This window comes from Aedes aegypti, chromosome 2 (genome assembly GCF_002204515.2).
Source record: "Aedes aegypti strain LVP_AGWG chromosome 2, AaegL5.0 Primary Assembly, whole genome shotgun sequence".
NCBI classification, from domain to species: Eukaryota; Metazoa; Arthropoda; class Insecta; order Diptera; family Culicidae; genus Aedes; species Aedes aegypti.
This window is the reverse complement of record NC_035108.1, coordinates 110,415,629-110,428,696: the sequence shown is the minus strand read 5'-3', so window position 1 is coordinate 110,428,696 and position 13,068 is coordinate 110,415,629. Positions and strand designations below refer to the sequence as shown.

Here is a 13,068-nt window from a genome sequence, read left to right as displayed (position 1 = left end):
AAAAGCGCGTAATTAGCATAAGCATATTTTTGCATTTTATCAAAAGTAGCGAAAATCGAATTAGAATCAATTCATGTACATTCAAAAGTAGCGTCACGAGAGCACCGTTTATTCTTATTGAATGTAACGTATTGGAATGAGGCTCTTTTTACTGTTTTCATTAAAACTGAAAATTAAACGCATAGAAAACTGTGGCCCTTTTTCAATGTTTTTCCAGAAAAATCGAAGGTACATAACAAATGAAAACTAGCGATTTTCAATAAGCCTGCCTTGATTGCCGTTGGCAAACTGGAGTTATCTTGCAATTTGGAAAACAATTGTATGCAATTTCGTGTGTAGTATCGGTGCCTCCCTCCCAGGTTTTCACATTCCAGTTTGTTGCCCTTCTTGTAAATGGAGCATATGACTTCTTTCTTTCACTCCTCCGGCAGTTGTTCCGTTTCCCAGATTCTGACAATCAGTCGGTGCAGACCGGCGGCCAACCTCTCCGGTCCCATTTTGATGGGTTCAGCTCCAATACCATCCTTACCAGCTGCCTTGTCGTTCTTGAGCTGGTTGATGGCATCCATAACTTCCCTCAATGTGGGAGCTCACAATGACAGGTTGGCGCGATGAAAAACAGCCTATTACGATGAGAAATTGCAACAAACAATATGTATTTCAAACATAAGAATACCTTTATGTTTGAACTTAAAGCACTATGGGCGAAACTGAAAGATGTTTCCTGAGGGTGCACTACTGCCTGACATTCCTGTTAGGTCTCTGGTGAGATTTTGTATGGAACCTGCAGAATAACAGCGAATTTTTCCATCCATTCCCAGAGAATTTTTTGAGGAATTCCTAATGAAATTATGTCTTAATTTTTGACAGATTAATAAATCTGAGGTTTTCTAGGTATTTATGGACAGATACTTGTTCTGCTCATGACAAGAATCTTAGCAATCTCTTTGAAGGATAATGGGAAAATGGTTCTGGTTTTCATGTATTTTTTTTGGCATAAGAGGGCAGTAAGACTGACAAAAAGTTCTCTCCTTGGATACAACGAGAGTTTCACCTGATCAAGAATTTTCCGGTATCCAGTCATAAGCCTTATCCAATGCATAATTTTGAAGGCATTCTTAGCAAAAAATGGTTTGCGTATTAAACTTCGCAAAATTTTCAAATTTGTGGAAATAGTTGTGTAATGAGTCCACGGTGTTCCCCTCACCGTTATTATCAGAAAAAAATCTCCATCAAATTGATGCTCACCAGTCGTTTTCTATAGCTAACCTGCATGTCTGGGCAAAATTTAAAAAAAATCGTAGGACCCGTTTTAAAGTTACGCTTTTTTGATTGTATAAGTGCACAAATTCAAAGCAAATCTGAGATATTCAAAAGGATTTTCATTCACCGTTATTTTCAGAAGCAATAGTTTATGGTTTATTTGATTCAAAGTAGGTGTTTTTAGTTATTTGTAACCTCTAAACGGAGTTTTGAATGAGAAGATCGTTGAAATTGTGAGTTACGCCCTTTTTGAAGTGAAACTATTATAATCAGTGCTGGGAATGGTAATAGTAGTAGGCTTGAAATTCGCGAAAATCACGTGGCATGCCCATCAAGTAGCCTATGTTGGGGGAATGAATTTTCTAAATCATGAGAGTCATTGAAGGCTCTAAATGCGGGATATGCAGCGGGAAATAGAACATTTTTCTACTGTAATTTTGGGTTGCCCTTAGCAACAGGTGTTTTGAAATTTTCAAGGCTCTTTGCCTACAGCAGCGGTAGGCGTGAGTTTCACTGGCTTCGCTGACTGCAATTGGTTTTAATGCCATACTCTTCAGGTTCATGGTGTTCGGGGTAATGAAATTCAGAGGGATATAATTTTAAAAAGACTTAGCTTCCAGTTTTGTTATCGGAAAATCTTTAATTGTTTTGTGGCCATGTTGATACCTGTTAATTTATCTACCATAACAGGGTTGGAATCATTCATTTTTTTCGATCGCAAACTGTGCCTTTGAAGTTAAGACTTACCCGCTGCTATTCCGTGTGGGATCGGAATCCGTACACCTAAGAAATTAATCTTTATCCGTCTACTTCATACCAAACGCTTATTATTTGCACAGGCAACCAGACGTAACATTTAGAACAAATCGCGATTGAAAATGTAGTCGAGAAAACATGTACGCTCAATACTAAAATGGTCCTGTTTGGCCGATGGACCACCAGATGGCGGTAGTGTGTAAACGTCAATCGCGAACAAAAACGATGTGAGTGCTGCAGGTGATGGATTGACCACCTACAATATATTTGGATCAACTGTTAAAAATGTGGTCGATGGACAATGATGAGAGTGTCTGTTTGTCTGTGTTATTTGTATGAAGTGTACTGATTTTGAGCCTGTACGGATTTCTGTCTCCCACTGTAATCAGTGAAGACAAACAAAAATAAATCATACTTTACTAAACAATTTTTTCATAGGTGACAAAGACAAACATTTGAAATTAAGCTCTGTATGTGCTACAATTTTGATTATATGAAACAAAATAATAACGGATGTTCTACATTTTGCATTATTTTCTTCCATTTTGTATTGCTGCTTTCCACATCCTAATTTCATTTTATTCCATACCTTGCTACCCATAACCGACAACTTAAGTTCGAAGTATTCTTTGACGTTAAATAATTAAAATCGTCAGTTCATTGCTTCACCAAACTATCCAGAATATTGCAGTATAAAAACTAATTTGGTTACATGATTAAATTGGCTCTGCAATGCCTTCTAGCACTTGAGCCTATGAAAAATCAGTAATTGTGAAAGACTTTTGCGGCATGTAAGAGTAATGTGTCATTGAAAATATTTGAACATGCTTAACGGTATTTTAATGCCTAATTAACATATTCAAAATAAGTGTCTCTTATAGTTACACCTCCGAAAAGAACGTAACTCCATATTTTATTGATCTTCTCATTCAAAACTCCATCTAGAAGTTACAAATAACTACAAACACAAACCAAATGTTGATGGTATATTTCTTCTGATAATCACAGCCAAAAAAAAATCCGTTAAAATATCTCAGATTTGCTTTGAATTCGTGGGCTTATGCAATCAAAAGGGCGTAACTTCAAAACGGGCCCTACGTTTTTTTTGAAATTTTGCCCAGACATGCAGCTTAGCTATAGAAAACGACTGGTGAGCACAGATTTGATAGAGATTTTTTTGATAATAACGGTCAGGAGAGCACCGTGGAGTCATTACGGAACTCAAATGAGTTACATAATAAGCATTTTTTAATACATGCAGTTAGAAATTCTTTGGTAAACTATGTAAATTAATCTCTATACAAGCTGGTAAACTTGCATTCAAGCTGACTGAAATCGTTAAATAATGTATATCCTATAACTGACATCTCAGAAACTAGACGTGCTGTACTGAACCAACTCTCCAAGTCGATGTTATATGTAATGTAATGTAATTTTGTAATTTTGCACTTTGGAGTTCCATATAAGATGTATCGAAGAACGAAATTTGCAATGCGAAATTGCAATGTGCGTGATTTGGGCAAGCATGTTATCGTTATCTGCGGAGATTATGATTTTCACGAGCGGATATATTTGCTTTTACTATAAAAAATCATGAATAAAGTTACATATGTAGTGTGTTATTTTGGAAGTCTTATACTCTTGTTTTTTACATACGATTTATGTTAGGGTGCGTACATTCAGGGTGTCTACTACCTGGAAAAACCTGGAATTCTCAGGGAATTTTATCCAACCTGGAAAAAACCTGGAACTCTCAGGGAATTTCGGCTACACTCAGGGAAATTATTTTGAAACAGTATTAAATGGTAGAATATGTCGTTTTTGTGACAAAACATTTCTTCAATCAAAAAAATTTTCGGCTGCGTCGCTATCAAAACACTAGTTGACACAATCAGTCCTTATAACGATTTTAAATTAATCAGCATAAAAAATGTTTAGACAAGTAATCAGTACTTAAGATTGCCAAATTGGTAGAGGCAAGTGCAGTTCCAGTTGGGTGTCGTACATGAGCAGTTGATAAGTTAAAAAAAACACAACAGCTTTACATTTCTCAGGCCAGCAATTTATTTTAAAGTCTTGATCACCATTTTAATGCAAAACTACAGTTTTGCTTATGGTCTCTAAATCATCGGAGTAATACGTTAAAAAAGCTATATCTTAATAAAAAAATTCACTGTCATCTACTTGCCAGAATCCTGGCGCAAAATCCTAGAGGTTACAGAGAAACCTACAAAACCTATTAGGCAGCTAGTCCACAAGTTCTTAATTAAATTTTTCACAGATCTCGAGGAATGCTTTAGGAATTCTAGTAATTTCTTCTTGAATGTTTTTTTTCGATGGATGGTTACACAAATTTCCTCAGAATTTGGTCTAAAAATCTTAGAGCACTCCAAAGCATCCACAAAAGTTTATTCCAGAGTTTTTGGAAAAAAAAAAACCTTTTCGACATTTTCCACGAATTCCTTTCCAGGCATTTCCAGAACGAGTTTTACAAATATTCATCCACAATTACTCTTAAGACCTGCTCCAAGAATCCGTCAGGCATTATTCGATGATATCTTTTATAAAGAAGATCTCGATAAATTTAATTCTAGGATTCCTCATTAGGTTCCTACAGAAATTTCTCTTGGATTGTCTATCATCAAAATATTGTTGCTGTGGTTCAAACATTTCTCTAATCATTTTTCAAATAAAATTACCCAATCTCTATGGATTATTCAAAACTTTATCCAAAGTTCAGGAATTCTGTCCGAATTTATCCAAGCAATTCCTTCAAAATTTCTTGTAGGACATTATTAGAGATTCTATTTTTTAATATTTTAGGAAGAATTTCATCAAAAATTTAGGAGGTCTTTCTGGTAAAGATGCATCTAAGCAAAGCCACGAATTTTCTAAAGCATAATTCTAGAGAACCAGACAGCCATTTGTGCTGAAAATTTAACTCATTGGTCACTCGCTGGAGGTGACCAATCGATCAAATTTTCAGTACGAATGGTTGTCAGGTTCTCTAGCTTTGTGTTCTTGAATATTCAAAATTTGGCTTCGATGCAGACCTTAAGAGATTCTGGTAGGAATTCAACAAGGCGTACTTAGAATTCACACATGTTTCATCTTAGGTTACTCCAGGATTGTCTGACGAAATTCAACGCCGCATATTTTTTTTAAATTTCTCCAAAACAATCTGAAAAATTTCCTTGAAATTTCGCCGGATGAATAACTTGAAAAAATATTTAATGATTTCATTGAGAAATTTTTCAAAAAAAAGGAGGAATTCCTGAAGTTATTATTAATATTATTATTATTGTCTTTATTAACGAGACTTTCAGTCCTTGGTTGGTTCGCCTCGACTTCCTGAAGAAATTTTGAATTCTTGACGATGCTTCAAACGGGAATGCTGGAGGAAGTCCTACAGAAATCAATGGAATAATTTTTGGATGGATGATTCCTGATGTGGTTGTCCTTAAAAAAATCCAGATTGAATTAATGATGGCATGTAAACCAATTCTTGGAAGAATTATTTAGAAAGTTCACGTTCAAATCTCAAGGTCAAGGTCAAATCTCGAAACAAATTCTTGAAGAAATCATCGGAATAATACGTTAAAAAAGCTAAAGCAAATCGAGCTGCTATATTTGTCGTAATGTCATAAGAAATTCCAAAAAAGGGCGTAAGGATTGTACTTAGAAAAATGTGTGTTCAACTTAGGAATCAAACTCTCATCTCGTGCTACCTGATAGGTTTCTTTTAGGATTCACAATTCATTCATTAATTTTTATTTTTTTTAAGCAAGAGGTCATTAAAGTTATTATTTCTAATACAATCATACTACCAGCCCTGATTATTTCTTTATATATCCCCAAAGCGAAAAATACAAAACGCTCTCCAAAAAAATATTGTAGGTCCGTTGTTGATGTCCATACATCTGACTTTTTTCATTTTTTTCCCGATTGAAGATTTTTGAATATGCCACAAAAGTCTAACTTTTTGTAAAAAAGATCGGAGGTTCATGCAAGTTCGATAATATCTACGTTTCAGCACACCGTGCGAGTATCTAGAAGAAAGTACCAAGTGTATTGTGCAATAATCGTCATATCGGAAGGAAAAATCTCGCATTCGTCGAGCAGTGGAAAGTGGGTGGTGGACGGATTCCGTTCCTGCGTTCCGTTTCGTGAGTGAACGCGAAAAAAGTGCGTGAACAGAAGTGGTTTCCGGAAAGATATGAAATATAGCACACGTCGATCAATTGACCATCAGCAGAAGAGGCGCAAAGTTCGAATGAATCTATCGTCCCTTCAGTGAACGGGAACTACTGACCGGAGGGGACTGAAAAGGGGACACAGAATCGATTTCGGTCACTGGTGAAATCATTGTTGTACCAGTTTGCTCCTAGACGGTGGTGGCAGTAATTCTATCGTGGAGCCCCCAAATAGATCACCATCGTCGTCAGCACCCGAAAGCAGAAGGAGAAAACATCCAGAGAGCAAACAACAAACTGTGGAACACACATAGAAAAATCCACACACAAAGGTAAATATGGGGGAAAGAAAAAGCGAAATCTTTGTTCTCCTTTCCTGCTGTGTTATTTACCTTTACGACACGAAGAGATATCCGGGGTCGGTCTGTTTCTTGGGTAATAAGCAAACTCTCTGAGCTCTGACTCGGATTCATAAAGCAATAGTGCTTACAACTTAACTTTCTTGCTAAACCTAAAGGTCAAACTTCTCCAGTCTCGAACAGTGATGTTCTATGAGCAACTACAATCAATCGAGCTTCAGATCAGAAGCCAATGAGATTGATAGACACCTCGTAAAGTAAACAATTCAGTCAGTCAGTCAGTCGGTGGCTTATCGGGGTTTGGCTATTAGCGTCATCATCGGACGACGAGAGATTCCAACAAAAAGTGCGCCGTCGTCCGTTGGAACTGTTAATGAATTTGCGCGCGTCGTAAGATCGTCGAATTGAGCAGGCGCAAATTGTCGCCTTTAATTGCCCCGTGTCACAGACGAATGCAGGAAAGGTCAGTTGTGCGGAGGCTGTCGTTAGTGGCCAATTGACAGCGATGAAGGCTGTTTCTGGAAAATATTCGGTTGGGCTCGCGCTGTGCGATTTTACTCAGCGAATGTATCAATAAATCTCACTTGTTTATCGCAATCACGCAAGGAGTTTATTGCAAAACTTCGATAATTTTATAATTTCAAATTCCTGACATTTTTTTCGCTAGAATTCTAAGAGAATTATCCGGTGGAATTTACAGGGCATCACACATTTTTTTTCTTGTATTTCTGTCAAAACATAGGAGATTACTTTCAATTTGCTGAAAGAGATCAATTTCCTTAGAGATATTCCAGTAGGTATTCCTGGATCTATCCAGGAGTTACAAGACCTCAAAGTGTCCAAATAGACGTGGCGCAAACGTGCAGCTATTGGACAATACCATTCTAAGGCCGACGGCATGGTAACGCGATGCGTGAAGCGAAGCTCAACGCGACGCGTTTGCGTCTGAACAGTTCTGGCCTAGGACAGGACGTGACAGCTCAACTAGACTGCCCTGTTGTTCTTTCAGTTGATAACCTTGACGATACAAAAGCCAGTGCTACCAGTATCCTTTAAAGGCAGGCCTGCCCTGACATAAATGATTGGTGCGTTCGTAAGAATAGATCGATATGAACAAAATTAGTCTCAAATGAAAGCTTGGTAATATATCTGTCTAATCCATGCTGAAAATTTTACATTTATGTCATTTCAGGATTCACGCCTATCTGGAAATCTTCCAAAAACGCGTCACGCACTGCTTGACGCATTGCGTTACCATGTCATCGGCCTAAGGGTCGTGGATATTCAAACCTCGGTAGAGAATATTTCGGATTTGAAAATTGTATCGATTTCCTATAACACCATATATTTGCGCTTGCCACACAATATATTTTAATAAATGCTTCAATAAATGCAACCTCAAGCCTCTTTTTAGCTGAATAAACTGTTATTGAGCTACCATTGTTAAGAGAGCAGGATCCGTCATTGATGTCGGTATTTTCAAAAGCAGTTTTTTGGTTTAAAATAAAAAAATACAGGAAAATGTGTTCACTGTATTCTATTCTCCAACCGAAACACAGTGAACACATTTCATCGAATAATTTTTGCTTTTGAACAGAAAAACTGCTTTTGAGTTTCGATGATGACGATGATTACGATGACGGAGCGTTGAACGTTCTGAAGAGAGTTCCGACAGGATTCTAAGAGAGTCTCGACAGGATTCTTATGAGAATCTCATAAGCGTTCTGAAGAGAATCCCTAGAGGATTCTGAAAAGGATCCCAACGAGAATCTTGAGAGGATCTTGAAGAGAATCCAGATAACATTCAGAAGAATTCAAAAGTTTCTGCAGAGAATCTTGAGAAGCTTCTAAAGAGAATCCTGAGAGGCCTCTTAAGAGAATCCCGAGAAGATTCTGAAGAGAACCACGAGAGAGTTCAGAGAGGGTTCAAAACAGAATCTTGAGAGGTTTCAGAAGAGATTCCTGAGAGGATTTGGAAGATAATTCTGAGAAGCTTGTGCAGAGAATTCTGAGAAGCTTCGGAAGAAAATCCTGATCAATATATCAGTATCAGAAAGAACTAACACTAATCTTCCTGATAGTAGTGTTAGTTTGCATGACCGGGTTAAAAAGGGCTCAGCAGCAACGTTTCTAAACAAGGCTCAAGACCTCTAGGGCTCTTCTCTAATGCTTATCCAGATTTAATTGAGCTTTATTAGTGTAGCCAGATCTAACATGAATAAATATATAAAGCACTGGATTACATTAGACACCAGTGTCGAGTTTTTAGTCCTGTTGAATTGAATCGTGCAGTGGATCTAATATCTAGACATTAAACTCTATAAAGATTCTGAAAAAAAAATTGCGATGATTCTATAGAGAATTCTGAGAGGAGATTGTGAAAACAAATCTGAAAAGATTCTAAAGAGAATCATGAAAGTAGTCGGGAAAACATTCTGAGATGATTCTGAAAATAATCCTGAGAGAGTTCAGTAGTGAATCCTGAGATAATTCAAAAGAGAATCCTGAGGGAATTCAGAAGAGAATCATAAAAGGACACAGAAGAAAATCATAAAAGGACTCTGAAAGAATCCCAAGAGGATTCTGAAGAGAATCCTGATCTGAAGAGAATTCTGAGAGGATTCCGAAGAGAATTTCAAGAGCGTTCCTAAAGAGAATCCCGATAGGATTCTGAAAATAATCCTGAATGGATCCTGAAGAGAATTTCGAGAGGACTCTGAAGAGAATTCTGAAAGAATTCAGTAGAAAATCTTGAGAAGCTTTTGAACAGAATCCTAAGAGCCTTCTTAAGAGAATCCTGTCAGAATTTAGCACAGAATATAAGAGGATGCTGAAGAGAATTCCGAAAGGATTATGAAGAGAATGACGAGAGAATTCAGAACAGTATACGGAAAAGATTTTGACGATAGCGAGAGGATTCTAAAGAGAATCCCGAGAAGATTCTGAAGAGAATCCAGGTAGGATCCTCAAGTGAATCCTGAGAGGCTTCTGAAGAGAGTTCTGAAACTTCTGAAGAGAATCGTAGAAGGATTCTGAAAAGAATTCCGAGAAATTTCCTGAGAAAACTCTGAATAGAATTCTGAGAGGTATCTGAAGAGAATGCTAAAAGGATTCTGAAAAGAATCCTGAGAGGCTTCTGACGAAAATTACGAAAGGAGGATCTCGAGAATCTGAGAAGAGTCTGAATAGAATCCTGAAAGGAATCTGAAGAGAATTCTGAGAGGGTTTTTAAGAGAATTCTGCTTGGGTTCTAAAGAGAATTCTGAAGAGAATCCTTGAAGTATTTTGATGAAAATCCTCAGATGATTTTTGAGATAATCCTGAGAGGATTCTGAGGAGCAAGGATGGAAAAAAATCAGCTCTAACGACAAACAACACGGTATATGAATGGTCCAAGAGGGCCGTCGCTCTTACAGCAACATGATTTCAACACCTCACCACGCATGCTAATCATAGATATATCGAGCATCCGATGAACAGTTTGTCGTATGACAAAGGGTTTGTCGGATATTGTAACATGTTACGATCAATGCGAAACAATTTAAAATTCACGGATAAACTTTCTCACATACCATACACAATTGACTTTCAGATAAAAAAGGACAAGCTAGGAGACAAATCGTGGAGTGCAATCAGAAAAATCCTCTAAAATTATGACTTTGATTCGCGAGCAATTGCTCGTCAACTCACAGGCCGAGCGATTCATTTTTCGCGGAGCGGAGTTTGTTGTGATGGCTTGACGACTAAGGGTTTATCGTTGTTGCTATGATCACATGATAAAGAACAACCACGATGCATCATTTGTTTTGTCATGATCACTAGATTTCCATCCTTGCTGAGGAGAATCCTGCGAAGGTTTTATGGAGAATTCTGAGAAAATTCTGAAGAGAATGCTGAGGGAATTCTGAAGGGAACTCTGAAGGGAACTCTGAGAGGAGTTTGAAGAGAATCCTGAGAGGTTCCTGATGTGAATCCTAGGAGCCTTGTGAAGAGAACCCTGAGAGAATTCAGATCAGAATCATAAGAGAATTGAATCTGAAGAGTGTCCTGAGAGACTTCAGAAGAGTGTCCTGAGAGAATTCAGAAGTGAATCCGGAGAAGCTCCTGAAGAGAATCCTATGTGACTTCTTAAAAGAATCCAGAGAGGCTTCTCTAGAGAATCCTGAAAGGCTTCTGAAGAGAATCATAAGCGAATTCTGAAGAGAATTCGGAGAGAATTCTGAAGAAAATCCTGAATTCAGACGAGAATCCTGAAAGGCTTCTGAAGAGAATACTGAGAGAACTCAGAAGAGGGTTCTGAAGACAATTCCGAGAGGATTCTGAGAGAATCCAGGTAGGATCCTCAAGTGAATCCTGAGAGGCTTCTGAAGAGAATCATTAAACGATTCTGAAGAAAATTTCGAGAAAATTTCTGAGAAAACTCTAAAGAGAATGCTGAAGGGGATTCTGAAGAGACACCTGAGTATGTTCTAAAAATAATCCTGAGAGGATTCTGAAGAGAATCCCGAAAGGCTACTTGAGAGAATCCCGAGAGGTTATTGAAGAGAATGTTGATAAAATTCTGAAGATAATTCTGAGACGATTCTGAAGAGAATCCTGAGAAGATTCTGAAGAGAATTTTGAGAGGATTTTGAAGAGAACCCTTGAAGTATTCTGATGAGTTTGAAAATAATCTTGAAAGGTTTCTGAGGAGAATCCTGAGATGGTTTTTTAGAGAATGCTGAGAAATTTTTGAAGCGAATGCTGAGGGAATTCAGAAAGGGTTTGAAGAGAATTCAAAATGGCTTCTGAAAAGAATCAATCCCGAGAGGTTATCTACTGAAGAGAATCGTGATAAAATTCAGAAGAGAATTTTGAGATGATTCTGAAGAGAATCCTGAGAAGAGTTTGAAGAGAATCCTGAGAAATTCCTGAAGAGAATTTTGAGAGCCTTCTAAAAAGAATCCTGAGAGAATTCAGAACAGAATCACAAGAGAATTCTGAAGAGAAGTCAGACAGGATTCTGAAGAGAATCCTGAGAAGCTCCTGAAGAGAATCAGGGTGTCTACTCGTTTAGCAAAATGAAATTCCCTGATATTTCCAGGTTTTTTCCAGGTTTTATAAAAATAATTCCAGGTTCAAGAAATACTGTAATTTTATATGTCTAAAACAAATTAATGAACGGAACTTTCAAGTGCATCAGTATGTGTCTTCTTGAAAGTATTTTTTTGTACAGCTTGTGTACCATTCATTTCCATCGGTCGTTTGGATAACTTAGACAGCTTCATGGGCGCTAAATTAAACTTTATTTGGATATGTGGCAATATATCTACAATCTGGGTAATCGCGTTCGACCGTATAACATTTGACTGTGGTAATATGATTAAATTATAAATGTTTGCATTTCATTCGAAAAAGATCTAAATTAGTCATGATTGTTACGAAATTTCGAATTGATTGTTGTTCAAGTTCCAGTTTACTTTTCGAAATTTTTTTCTGTAGTTAAATATTTTCCAATAATTTAAAAAATGAATAAGTTTCTTGAAAATATGAAATTTAGAAACCTCTTTCCAGGAAAAAAGAGATTAAAAGTAATTAAAAAGAGACCAAAAAGAGACAAAACAGTAATCAAAAACTAAAACCTAACAGGAACCAGGACAAAATAGTTTAATCAGACCAGACATTTCTCTGAAAATATGTTTAAAACTTTTTTTTTTTTCAAATATATATTTTTTTTTTGAGACATTACGACGACATACCAGCACATCTGGTATATGCCAGTAAAGGACAAACATTCATTGATGTATCACGACGACATTACGAAAAGGATGGATTCATATCTATATTTAAGATATTCACTCTCCAAACATTTTCCTAAGGAATTCCTCCAAAAATTTTGTTTTTTATATCTCAAAATAGAACCAAGATTTTTCCAAACATCATCACAAAAAATACCACAAGACTGCCAGAAATTCCTTCAGATATTTTTTGTGAAAAAACCCTTAGTACTCGAGGATTTTATCCGGTGATTCTACAATTAGTTTTTTTCTAGAACATTCTCCAAGACTCCCGTTTAAAACATGTTGTAATATTCAACAAGATACTTCTCCAGAAGCCTACAAAGATTTCTCAGGATTTTCTACAAAATTGTTCTTTATAATTTTTATAAGATTTTGACTACAAATTTCTCTCAGGATACCTTCAGCATTGCGCCTAGGATTTCTTCTCGGAAATTCTTCTATTAATTCTAAGATATTTCTCAAGGAAGTTTTCAAAACCTTTTTCTCAAGCATTCTTCCAGGAGTTTTCACCAAGAAAATTTGAATGTAATTTCCCAGAAAGCTGAGAATTAAAAAAAAAATCCTTGACGTAAATTTATGGGTATCTTCTGTTACAGTTACTTATGTAATTTCTTAGGCCACCCTTGATTAAAGAGGATTTTCAGGAAGACTTACTCTTGAAGAACTTTAAGAAGATTTCCAAGATTATTGCTACGATAATAAAAAAAAAGAAAAATC

At 36.7% G+C, this 13,068-nt stretch overlaps 1 protein-coding gene across 2 annotated transcripts in view; it reads left to right on the top strand.

Moving 5' to 3' along the window:
* The window catches only part of LOC5572754 (serine/threonine-protein kinase tricorner), a 65,997-nt gene that overhangs the window by 16,008 nt on the left and 36,921 nt on the right, over window positions 1–13,068 (top strand). Inside the window, exon 2 of one of the 2 annotated variants that reach the window (XM_001660518.2) lies at window positions 6,117–6,544. The gene's annotated coding sequence lies outside the window, so the exon portion shown is untranslated. Of the gene's footprint in view, window positions 1–6,052; window positions 6,545–13,068 lie in introns of both variants that reach the window. The other variant, XM_021841925.1, reaches the window with a different exon arrangement.